At 41.0% G+C, this 13229-nt stretch overlaps 1 protein-coding gene across 2 annotated transcripts in view; it reads left to right on the top strand.

Annotated features, from left to right (window-relative positions):
• NLGN1 (neuroligin 1) overlaps nucleotides 1–13229 on the top strand; it is a 428576-nt gene that overhangs the window by 39122 nt on the left and 376225 nt on the right. Inside the window, exon 1 of one of the 2 annotated variants that reach the window (XM_048314466.1) lies at nucleotides 9439–9953. The exons of the other annotated variant lie outside the window; for it this stretch is intronic. The gene's annotated coding sequence lies outside the window, so the exon portion shown is untranslated. Of the gene's footprint in view, nucleotides 1–9438; nucleotides 9954–13229 lie in introns of those variants that run through there. 2 annotated transcript variants of the gene reach the window in all.

Below are 13229 nucleotides of genomic sequence, written 5' to 3'. Positions count from 1 at the left end.
TCAACCACAAATGACATGAGAATTTTCTTTAAGTTACATCTGAAGCTGATACCTAGGAGACTTGTTCATGCAGAAGATATTTTTAAAATTTCAGAAAAAAGTCAGAATGTAACTTTTGTTTCATTCTCACAGTTCCTTTTTAATCTGTCCTGTCTCTGCTGGATCCAGTGTTCTTCTAGATGAGCCTTTTCAGTATTTTTGTCCCTCCTTCCTAATGTAGTGTTCATTCACTGACAATAAAGTAGGTCTTTGATGCTGACGTCTGTATAAGGCAGGTGTTCCTTCACCCTATACCAGGTAGCATCAGCTCTCAAAGGGATTTTTTCCAGAGAACACAATAGCTTGAGGAGAAACTTCTGGTTGACCCTTTAGAGGATGTACTGTGTAGGCTCTTAAATCAAAGCTGTTAATGGTGAGGGTGTAAAAACTCTTTGAGCACTAACAGTGCCAGGATATCTTACAAGACCTGCCACTCAACATGGTAATAAGGAATTGTTAGTTAGGAAGGTTGGGCTCATTATTTACTACAGCTGTAATTAAACTGTGGCTGCAAGGGTGCAGTCACAGGGTTGATGATGAGAGGTGGATATGAAGGATTGGTAGAAGGTGGGCCAGTGCTTAGTCTGTAAGACTGAACGTCTCAGAACAGGAGAAACCAGTGCCCAAGTCTGTGGGAAACACAGACTCCTTTCTACCTTGAGATTTTCTCTGGACATTTGGTTGTCTTTGGGAATTGCTTCATTTGAGTGTGTTGTATCCTACTGGTAGAAGCAGTAAGGCTTGGGCAAAGAAAACCCAAGCTCTGTTCTGGTTTAGTTAGCAGCTCTTAGCTCTTTACAGGCCTCGTGTTTTCCATCTCTTATTTGCAGCATGAGGTGGTTTTGGCATCCTAAACTAATAGTTTGGAGCTGCAACATCTTAACTGGCAGGGACTAATGCAGGAGCCAGAAAGCACCATTTGGTTTGAAGAACCCCACAATCAGTCACAGCCTCATCTCAGCCACGTTTGTGTCATGCAGTAGGATTCTACTTAAGCCAATGGCTTTATTCTGGGTCTTATACCATGTAATTGAAATCAGGTCCTGTCTCAAAGCATACAGAGCTGACATTTAAAAAAAGCAAAGAGCCAAAACAATACATTTTTAAACTAAGCGAATGATGTAATGTGGGTAACAAGTGCAATCACCAGCTCCATGGTGAAAAAATATGACATTTTAAAGGACAACCTTACAGCATCATAACTGACCTGAAACCACACCCTTGCAACAAGACAAAACCTGAAAACCAACAGCTCAGAGTGGCCTTATCCATTCTTTCTTTTTGAAAGAAAGCTCGAGTGACATAAAGACCTTGTGGTTTTGGTTGTCTGCTCAGGGATGTGACAGCTTCAAGTACCTTCCAGTTCCCATAAAAAGAAATGAGAATAATACGTGTGGTGTTTGAATGCATGGCCTAGGTAGGACCCTGCTGCAAGAGCAGCTCAGCAGTGCAGGAGAGTGAAACAGATTTTCCCATGTCTGGGCTGAAAGGTGTTTCAATTAAAAACTACATTTAGCAGAATACAGCTAAATAAAAATTGCCTACGTCATATACTGCAGCTAGATATATTCCTGAAGCACTTTAAATTAAAAAGCCTTTATGATTCTAAACAACCCATATGTCTGTCAAAGCTGTCATTGTGCTGCAGCAAGTAAAGAAAACAAAACTTAATTTGTGATGAAGCTTCCCCTGGCTGAAAACACAAGTCTTCCCTGTCTTCTGCTCACAGTTGCAGCTTGCTCCCTCTGACTCCTTATAAAATGCTTTGCATTTCCTTTTGAATCACATCAAGTTAATTTTATGGCAAACAATCTCTGTTTTCTGAAACACAGAGAAGAAATACAATTACTGCTGGGTGGAGGGTGAAGGAGAGTTGGAAGAAAACTGAACAGGATGCTGGTAATTGTTTTTGGGCACTGGTGCTGGGAAGATTCCAGCCACCTAAGCAAAAAATATCTCAAAAATGTAATTAATTATAAATGGGCAGCTTTGTAGTATAATTCCAAGATCAGAAGGAGAAAGCAGCATCCTACTATCAAATATTAAAAAAAACCCCCAAAAAACATTACTCAGCAGATGATCTTTTTGGTAAATAATCCACTGTTTGGTTCATTATGGTACATAACTAAAGAGATGTTCTCTTGCGTTAATTTTCAAATTTTTTGAAGGGACAAGGTGAGATTTTAGGATGTCTAACTTTGACCTCATTTTGTTCCTACTGTGATCAGTGAGGAGTTTGTCACAGGGACAATCTGTCAAGGCCAAATTAACACGTTGGCAGCTCTTACCCAAAGGTGTGATCCTCACATCAATGTGCCATTCTTGTTCCTGTAAATCCATCTATCCAGTCAGTTCAGCTCCACTTGCCTGTATGGAGGCAACACATGGCTCAGGACTGACTGAAATACCCACTCTGCTTCCATTGCTCATGGAGACTGTTTTTGAACTTGTTTGTTGTGGTGTTTTCCATGTACAATTGTTTTCAATTACTTTAGATGTAAGTGGCACTACAGGCAAGCAAGGCTGGCAAGATCTGGTCCTCATTGCAAACATTTCACACTTGCAATCATCTAAATTGCCTTGTGAAATTGTTCATTAGATAAAAATTAATAAATCCTATAAACGAAATCCACTGCACCGTTAGGCTGTTGACACTAAATCTGGCATAAAACCATAGTCATAAATTAAGTCAGCTGTGTACACATTGATTTGGGGCCAAATCTTGAGGTCCTTGAACAGATTTTAAACCACTGTTTATGCTGGAAAGTCTATTGAATGGGAGTGAAAGCAGTGGCCTAAGTTGTAACTCCAAGAGCTGTTTGTGAAGATTTAATTCTTATACGAAAATGTCCCCCTGCTGCATGCAGGGTCCAGGGTCTCGAGGAGGATGGACTTCTCCATTCCTCTGGTTCTGACTACCCAAATATATCAAGGTGTAAAATAGTAACCTTAGACTGATTTCTGTGCAAAGCTTTGTGTCTGGGGCCTCGGAGACTCTTGTGTCTGGGAGGGCAATATGGCACTGAAACTGATTGAAAATGGCTGATTATGCAAAATTAGTGTATAGTACCCAGCACTGTAATTATTTCTTGTTCTCCCATTTGGGAAACCCAGAGGATTCAGGTTTGCAATGCAGGTCTCCACTGGTTGTGCTTTTCCCCATCAAATACTGCCAGTTGTTATGTACGTATACCTATTAATGTTCTAACAGACCCCAGAGTTGCCTCAAGCTGTAGTTTGGTGAGAAAGATAAGGGACTAAACTGAAGGTATTTATTTAATTGGAATATTTATTTAATTGGAATAGAATGAGAGGAAAATATTTCTCTCATTCATTACAGGATGAAACCAAAATAATGCTTTTCAAATCGATGGAGCTACTTCACAATCATATCAATAGCTCTGAAAACTGAGCTGAGCCTCAAGCTTTGGGGTTTTGTAGTCACTGTAGGGGGAAAAAAAATGGCTATGAGCTGTCTTGGACGAATTAAGAAAAGGTTAGAAAATGAGTGATTCTGTAAACGTAATTTTAGTCTATCGACAGATGGGAGAAATGGAGAACAGGTTGTAAAAGTATAAGCTCAAGCATTATTAATATTGTACTGTTGCTGAGCCAACTTGTAGAGGAACTGAAAAAAACATCCTATTGGTTAAGTAATCACTACACATATGCTTTTGGAGATTAATACTTGGAGTTTTCAAAGCTTTTATATGTGTCAGTTCTGCTAAAAGGATGAAACTGCAAAAATGCACTGGTAGCAAGTTTAAAGCATTAATAGTGATGTCAGATGCACTTTAAGGATAATCACGACTCCTTTACATCCGGTAGACCTCGTAGTCTCAGATATGGAAATCAGACTTTTGACAACCAAAAATGTTTGAGAAAGTGGGAAAAGACCAAAGAATGTTGTATAAAATTTTCAACTCTGGTAGCTATTTCATGCTTTGGTTTGGAGTGCTCTGTTTTGTGCTACACACAGGCCCTACTGGTGGTCTTTGAAACTGGTTGCATAATTACTGTGGCTTCATCCCTTTCCTATCATGGTGATTGAAATTTTAGGGTCACCTTCATTGTTTGTTTTTTTCTATTTTAAGTAATAGCACTGCTTTGTTCCAGGAGAGTATTAAGATATTTCAGTAATGACAATTAGATATAACTTTGAGTCCTCAAAAACAACCTTCCTAGAAGTTACACCAAAACTGTATTTGGGGTAATAACTGATTGAGATTTACTTACATGTCCATGATTTACCCATGTATTTAATTCTACATAGAGTTTGGATGTGTGACAAGAAGTGCAGATGGAAACCAAAGTCTTCTATCCATGAGTTCTCATATGGTTTTGGAACACCTTTATTTCATGTTATAGTCACTGATGGGCAGCTGAACTCTTTCATCATTAATGAAGATGGGGAAAAAGTTTAGTTACTGGCCAATTTGAGTTTTAAGATATGTGATTTAAAAATCATGATACAAAAGAAGATCTATTCTGAGTGAGATCAAATTTGGCCTTGATTTAAGTTTGTTTATTAACAAACTCGAGTCCTTTATGAGAACCAGATGGGGAAATCACCAACACCTCACAGGCCCACGCCCCCTGCTTGAACATCCATGGTGTCAAGCTGTGCTCATAGAGATTTGTCAGATGAGAACATATTTAACTGTTTCACTGAATCTAGATGTATTAAAATATAACAGTAAAACCCTAAGGTCTTGTTTTGATGTTTTGGTTGTTAATGATTAGTGCTGACTGGGACTACTCAGGAAACTGTGTCTGGGTACAGAGGTGCCTGCAATCATGATGGAAACTGGGTCAAAACTATCAGCTTTTAAAAATCCCCTGGAGTGTCTATTTGCCTTGCTGGCAAAATATTAAATCTGTGAAGTTTGTTTCTGGATATCGGGATTCGATGCCTGAAACCTGTAGAGTGAGACTGCAGAGTCCTGATTACATAGGAGGCAAATCAGGCCCACAAGAAGCCTTTTACTTTTTTTTTCTTACTGTACCTAAAATATCATAAGGAAATTTAACTTTGTGACACAGTTGACCTAAGGACAACAGTGTTGTTTAATAAGATTATGGGTTGCATGAGTCTAAAGTGTTATATCTCATATGTGAATGTGTCCGCTTTGAACCCTAATACTTCTATGGGAAATAAGACCAGTTGCTAGATCAGTGAATTAAGGTGAAAAAGACAAATCAGCTCAGGAAGCACCAGGATCTCAGCACTAGACTATTTGCAATTTCTTTATTTTAATGCTTCCATTTATTATTTTCCTAGTATTCTGTAGGCCTCTTCATACCTACAGAAGGAAGAAAATGTTCTCACACTGTTAAAACTGTGGTCACTAAATATAGGAATATTTTTTATAGTATACATACTTTTTATAGTATGTCCAAATTATTCCATTATATTTGTAGAACAATATTTCAATGGCTATTTGAAGTTCTCTGTAGGGTTGCTCAAGAGGTTAATTTAACTCTTGACAATATCTGCTTTGATATTAAAAATAATCTCAGAATTGATTAAAATGATTCAAATAATATTTTAAATTTTCTGCACTAGTAATATATAAATGTTTAAATTTCTTGAAATTTTAACACCTCAATATTTCATCCATTCTAATACTCTAGATGGATTTTTGATTCCATTCAAGGGAAAAAAACGTAGAATGTCTTGGGAATCACATCTGCTTCTACCAGAATCATGATAAGATTTGTTTTAGAGATTAGTATGCATTATTCAAAGAAGGGGAAATAAATGTTTATAGTCAAAAGAAGAAAAGGGAAAATGAAAGCTGAAGTTTAAGCACTTCAAGAAACAGTTGGGCATTGTTTCTGAGATAAGTTGTCCCTCACTTTTCCATAATTTACTGTCAGGAGGCCTTCAGCTGCCCAGCACCCTTGAAAATCAAACCATTTTCACAAAATATGAAGTTGCACTCCCTTTAATGTATTTGCCAATAGCTTATTGATATTTGATATGCATAATTATATATCTCTTATTGATGTAACTCCTGCTGTGATGAAACTTCAAGCTACAGTAATGTAGTGAGTAAGAAATTAATCCAAAAAGAAAGCATAAAGGTCTTATCCTCTGCCTCAAAACTCCTGGGCCATCTGCATTTTGCTTTCTGTCTAAAGGTTGTGGATGAGGATGTGAATTTGGGAGCTAAGCAAGCTGACAATTTCTTTTCAAAGTCATCCTTTCTGCAATTCATTTTCAGCCTTTTCAGTCTCCCTTGGACAGTCACAAAAGACAGCTTTATTATGCAGTTCTCTTCCCCTATTTTTGTACATATCATTTTCTGTTTGTCATGTTTAGGGCACCTTCATTTCTTCTGTCTCACAGAAGCAGAGATGATTGCATTAAGCATGGAAGTCTTCTCTTTTTACTTTTGGTCAGTAAACCATAGAATTATTTTCCATTATTCTTCATAAATTTTGGTGGAGTGGTTCTGGTTGAGTGTTAATGTGGCAAGATCCACGTGGTAACAAAGAACTACTATTACAAGCTGGGGAAGGGTAAACTTGTATTAATAAAGTGACTTTATGTTGTCCTTGGGAGATATATTAGGTACTTGCTGCCTTACAGCATCTTCCCTTCCATATAAATCCCCAGCAAAAGATGTAGGAGTTAGAAGAGACTGGAATATGTTTTCAATCCTGTTTAATCACTGCAAGTAAAGGGAAGGTATTAGAAATACCCCTGAGGCTAATCCTGACAAATCACCCTCATTCTGAAAGGTAGAACTGATATGTGAGGCCGTGTTACATTCGAATTTCCACCCGTAGCAGAACTTGAGCGAGCCTGAAGCCACCAGCCTTACACGGAGACTTTGTGAACCTGATCCATCTGGATGCCCAGTTTAAAGCTCTAAAGGAATTCAGGCATTGCAATGGTGGGGATTATGTAGATAATTTATTGGCCAGAAGGTTAAATCTGCTTCTCAAGATGGGAATGCCAAATTAACGATCGCTTCAGAAATGTCTGACTTACCTTCCCGACACACAGAGCTCTCCCCTGCACCTGCCTTCCTGTTCCCTTTGTGTCTGCCCCAGTGCAGGCCCTCTCCTGCTGCCAGTGTTGGGACTGAAGGGCTGATGGCCCATTTTCCCAAGCTAAAACAACTGCACAGATTCCCAGCTGAAAATCCCATGCTGCAGAAGGTACCATGCTGTATGGAACAGCTGCTCCCAGCTCTGGCCTTTCTCTCTGTAGCTCCTCTCTCCTCACAACATCCGTGGCTCCACCTGAGCGTGTGGAGAAAAGTGCCCACCTATGTTTGTGGTGCACATGTGGGGAGGGGGCTGCCTTTCCAAGAGACCCTCAGAGGTGCAATAGAGGTGCTGCATCTGCCAATCCATTTTTGGGGCTTGTTCTGCTCCACCCAGTGCCCACACAGCAGATGGGAGCATCTGCCCTTGCTGTCATAGCCATTCAACAGCAGCTCAAGATGAGAATGCATATTCCAAAGTCACAAATGTTGCTCCAGAGGATAAATCAAGGTCTTGTTTAATTCAAAACCAGAAACAAACCAAATATTTTCATGCACTGGACTTTGGGAAGAGCATTCTGGGTTGGAACCCTGTTAGTCACACTACCTGAGGACTTCAAAACTGCATCATGTTTGACAAACAGGTGCTGCCTTTGGAATCTCTACAGGCTTTCCAGATGGCTCTGCATCCAACATGGCCATTAAGGAATAAAACTGTGCTTCCACTTGCACCAATTTCTCAGGAGTGGTATTTGGCTTTTACTTGTAAACATGTGTGTCTCATACAAGAATTGGGAAGAATCTTTCCTGGATTCAGCCTTAAATTAATCCTTGATTTTTAGAGGCTTTTTTCTTCTTTTGTTGGAGGAAAAGGTGTTAAGAGAGCTTAATGCCCTTCACCTTCAGCCCTCAAAATTCAACCATACGCAGTTGCTGGGCGGTGATTTTGATTGCCTCACTGGAAAATAGTGTGTGATATAGTCCTTCTCAAGGACATATTTTCCAGTTGCGGAAGCCCTAAAGAGTTTACCCTTTGCCTTTGTTTCTTCCTACCCTTCCACTTTGCCTAGGAAGACCTCACTGCACCTCTTGCCCCCCCTCTCCTCACCTCTGCCTCCTCACTTAAGACTTATCTTGAATCTCATGCTTCCCCTTGAAGTTCTTCCACATCTGTCTTCTTGCACATCCCTGATAACCTCTTCCACGCACCCTGTGAGGGATAAAGCAAGTTATAAATCCCATTTGTGATCACCCAAGTGAGCCAGGAGGTCTGTTTCCCTTGGTCTTTTCCTGCCCTAGTTGGATGGACCGATATTTTGTCTCCATCACTCAGGGCACCATTTTGTGATTGCCAACTTGTCAAGGAGAAAAAACCTCCAAACACTTGCTTTTCATTTGCTGAAAAATGCAAATGAAATGGCTATAAACCACTAGTAGTTAAGATGCTTGTGAACTTTTAATGTTGTTTTCCCTCCCTAGCCTGACTGCAGGCTTGTAAAGGACTCGCAGGAGAGACTTGTAATGGTGCTGTAAATTGGCACTTGCTCTAGTAACCCAGTGATCAAATTCAACCATACATGACACAAGTTGTTCCCAGGGAACTTGTTTTTAAATTAAAAAAAAAAAAAAAAATTAAAAAATCATAGAATAACTTCCCTAGAACAGCCCTGAAAAACAAGACTGACCAATTCGGGTTTAGCTCTTGCTATGCCTTCAGTGTGTAACTTGCTCCCTCTCTAGCCCCGGTGCCTCTGTTTACATCCCTGGACTGTATATTGCTGTTTGCCTAATGAAATGCTGCTCTGGAGTATTTATGGCTGCCCATTAATAGAATAATTAAAGCTCTTGGAAAGTTTCAGATGAAATCTGTACCAGGTCAGGAGGCAAAAAAGAGAGAGGGGGAAGTGAGAGCTGGGAGATGATGTGCCCGCACCTATAGCCTTTTGGGTGCCCTTGGGACAGGTTGGGGTGAGGGGTGTGGGCATGGGAGGTGCAGCCCTGTTGGGAACAGGTTCCTGGGGAATGCTTGCCCTCAGGGGTGAAAGCCCAGAGACAGCAGCGTCTCTCTGATCTTTCCTAACCCAGCCTGCGCCTGGCCTGCCTTGGGAACCGCGGGGGCCCGGGGAGGGAGGAGAGGTGGGAGCAGAAGCGGACCCGCCCCGCAGCGCGGGGCACTGACCGCGAACCCCCGCACCTTAACGCGGGCAGAGCGGGGCAAAGTTTGCGCGGCCGCCACGGCGGGATCGAGCATCTCCGCGCATCCCCCGGACCCCGCGGGGGCGCGCACGGGCGCGGTGTGAGCGCGCAGGTGCCGCGGGGAGCGGAGCGCGGCTCCACCGCAGCGGCGGCGCGGGGGGCGGCTGCTGCTCGGCTGACGGATGGATGGATAGATGGATGGCTGGCTGGCTGGGAGACATCCCGCCGTCCCATTTGTGCTCTCCTCACGCGTCTTTCCTCCCTGCGTTTTGGTTTTTGTTGTTGTGTTTTGGTTTTTTGTTGTTTGGTTTTTTTTTTTTTTTTTTTTTTCCCTTCAAAATCTCCCTGGGAATTTTGATTTGCAGGGTTTTTTCTCCTCTCTCTCTCTCTCTCTCCTTCCTGCTGAGGATACGTTTTGCTTGCCAAGTTTGTAGTGACACCTCTCAGATTCCCCCGCTCCCGGTTTTTTGGATCTATTACAGTGCCCGATTGTACATAGATATACTGTATTTTTTTGCCTTTTTTTTTTTTTTAACAAGAAAATGCGAATTTTTTGGGAAGCTAATGGATGCTGAGGAGGACGATCCTAAAAAATCTCCTTTTAACTGTAAATGAGGTGAACGAAGAAATTCTTAAATTCAGCCATCAATTTAGCTCTATGTTAAGCACCTCGAAGTATTTATGATTGCAGAGCAGGTGCAAACAAGGATTAGGAATAAGGTAAGGGAGCTATTTCTGTCTTTGAGGCAGCAGCATTTGCTCAGGGTTATCAGCAGCTTTTCTTTATTTTTTTCATTCCATAGAATCTGAGCTGATTTATTTGCATTTTCAGTGCTGTTCTCCCGTCCTTCTGAGTCATTTCTAATACGTCTGCCTGTTTTCCATCACTAAAATATACATTTCTTCTCCCTGGCTGCTCAGGATTTGAGAGTTTCTTGACTGTGCACATGTTTTGGCTGTTATTCGGTGACTGCTTAAAACCAACAATCCTCTGTTTAAAATTATTTCTTACCTTGCACTTTCTCTATCCAGCAGGATTCCTGAAAAAAAACCCACCAAAGCCATAGAAAATTGCAATACAAAAGCTTTTTTTTTTAAAAGATTTGCCTTTAAAAAGGAGAGAGAAGTAGTTAAAATTCCCCGAGGGAGAACCGGGGCGGGCGGGGGGTGGTATATAATAATCAGGTTCTCCCTCTAAAAGCAAATGAACTCCCCTCCCTGTTCCCTCCCCCTCACCAGCAGTTCCCCAGGGCTGAGCCTGGTTTTTGGCCATATCGGGGCTCCCCGGGGTTGTGGGATGCAGTGGGGGAGCGATTCCTGCTGGGAAGGAGGGAAGGATCCCCTGCTTCCCTCCGGGATGCTGCAGGCTGCTCTCTGTCAGCACGCTTTACTAATTTTTGTTTTATCAGCTCCATTTAGGGATATAAATGGCACGAGCAAGGATATCAATTACCAGCTAACGGCGGCGATAGCCCGTGTTTTATGGGATTTAATGATTTCTCTTGTTTTGAAAAAGCTCTTGTGACGCTAACAATAAAGAAGTCCATAAATCATCTCAATGAATTGTGTTCCAGCAAAGGCAATTTTTAGTCTTTTGCTGGGTATCTCCTGGTCCCGATAATTAATTGCATTAACAGTTGTGAACATATTCGTGCTAATAAAGGTGCCATTACTGAAAAGTGGCTTTCTTGATATGGGTCCCATGTTTACTGAACTCCCACGGAGTGCCTCAGCTGTGGATGACTGCTGTTCTCTCCTTTGGAATCAGATCAGGTGACTGGGAAGTGAGCGTGGTGTGAGAGCATACCTGTGTGGGGAAGGGACACCTTCCCTAGCACTGGAAAGAGTGAAACCCCACTGAACAGGCTGCTTCAGTCACTTAGGCTGAAAGCAGGAGGTAATCATCACTTAGGCCTTCTGATTACATGTTTTGATTAAAAGACAAGCAAATGAAGTTAGTTTGGTTTTATTTTTTGTAATCTTGATGATTCTATCATCAGCTTTTTAAACCTTCTCAGGCAGGAGCTGAGGAGTTCAATCCTTCAGCAGAGTAGAGCAGTGTTCCTACAGTGCTGTGAGGACAGCTCCTCTTTCGTGTCATCCTTTCCTGTTGCTTTATTTCCACTTTCTTCTGCTTTCATGCACACATCTTTTTTCAGCCATTATTTACAGTCAAGCTGTACTGAAAAAGCTGGAATGAAATAAGGGTGATCTACTTATGAAGGGAAATGTGCTATGAGGAAAGGACTCAAGTTTGGCTGTTTTAACAGAATTTTTAAGCCACAGGGTTTTTATTTGCCTGAGTTCTCTTTCCACTGTCTTTAACATGATCTGCAACTGGTGATGCAAAAACATCTGTAATTACGTATATCACATGCATAGCTCACTGTGTGTTCTGTTAGAGACCCGTTTAACGCTGCCCATAAATCCTTCACTGTGCAAAAGCATTAATCAGAGGTTGAACAGGTGCTGGTTCAGTTCACCACGTGTTTGGGTCAATAGTTGCTGAACATAATACCATTATATAGACATGCTGAGTCTGTCAGAAATTGTTGCCATGGTTTTATTTTGTTCAGTCTGGTAAGATTGAACTTCTTGAGGCTGCTGAGTAGGCATTTGAGTAAAGTTAATGGAACCAAATCTGAGAAGTTATTTCATGAAATGTATGTAGATTTTAGTGCTTTCTCTGAGCCCCTCTGAATTGAGTGTTTTATTACCATGAAATAGTTCAGAGTTGCTGAGTTCAATCTTACTCTCCTTATTCAAGCAAAAATTTTCATAGCTTTCATGAATCTATACTTAAAGATGTTTTCAATAAGAGTTTCTGACCGTGCAATTGGTCAATTTAGATGGTAACTTTGATACCAGTGTTTCTTATTTAAAGTTAATTTGTCAGGGTTAGAAAGTTTGCTGTTTATCTCCATAAGCTGGAAAGGGTCAAGGAGTGTTTCCTGTTGTGTCATTGGTACAGCCCCTGTCATTCCCTCATTGCCAAGGAACAGCCACTTAATAAGAGCAGACTTGCATTTGAGCTTTTAAAATGTCTTTCCTCTGAGCATCAGGAACATTTAGAGAACTGAATTGGTGACTCACTAGACGGGTTGTCTGCATCCCTTGTTACTGTTCATTATCGTTTGTATCGTGTGTGCATTTGAGCATAATCTAGTTCTTGAAATGACAGGTCATTGCTTGAATAAGTTCTTTGTTTATCTTCCTGTTTGCTTTTCTATTTGAGCATGCTTGTCCCCATACACTGTAATAATGATAATTCCTTAAGCAACAGTGAGTCGTAAGCAAATGCTCGAGTTCATGGGTCAACAGTGATTCGTGACTGGTTGGAGCCTGTTGCTGATCAAGGCGTATGGCAAATTAAATCTGCAACCATAATTTCTGGTAGAGGTGCCATACACTTCCTATTTAGTTCTTGCTGTTAAATTAGCCTTGGGTTTTTTTTTTTCAGATGATAAACAGTATTTACAGAACTCTTGTACTTTAATCCATAGGATGAGAGGCTGTAATTTTGCGATGAAAAACTGGGGTCTTCCGAAGAAATCCATTTATTGTACCCAAGTCCATGCAGTTACTAATGGCACAGTTTGATCCCACTTCAATTTTTACTTGAAATCTCATAGTGCTTTTCAGTTGTGAGGAGCTACCAATATCCTGATTATTTCTGATGGAGAGCACCAGAAATGGGAGTAATCTGAGATTGGCAGTGGTACAGTAGTCAGTGTATGTAGTGGACTTGTGGCCTTTGTTGCTCTGTTCCAGGCTGTAGCCTCCAGATGGGTATAAAACTTCTAAAAAAGTTGCAGATGTTCTTGAGAAAAAAGAATGAATGCATAAAGGAAAACAGCATTTGAAACCTGGCAGAAATAAGTTTCACTGAAAGAAACAGAAGTGTGCATAACAGTGTTTACCTACTTTTGGTAGTGGTTTTACGAGTTCCATGAGTGGTATGGGATGTCAAATGTTCATTTAATGGTTGTGGAGATG

This window comes from Corvus hawaiiensis, chromosome 10 (assembly GCF_020740725.1).
Source record: "Corvus hawaiiensis isolate bCorHaw1 chromosome 10, bCorHaw1.pri.cur, whole genome shotgun sequence".
Lineage (NCBI taxonomy): Eukaryota > Metazoa > Chordata > Aves > Passeriformes > Corvidae > Corvus > Corvus hawaiiensis.
Note: the sequence above shows the minus strand (reverse complement) of the source record. Positions and strands in the feature narration are given on the sequence as shown.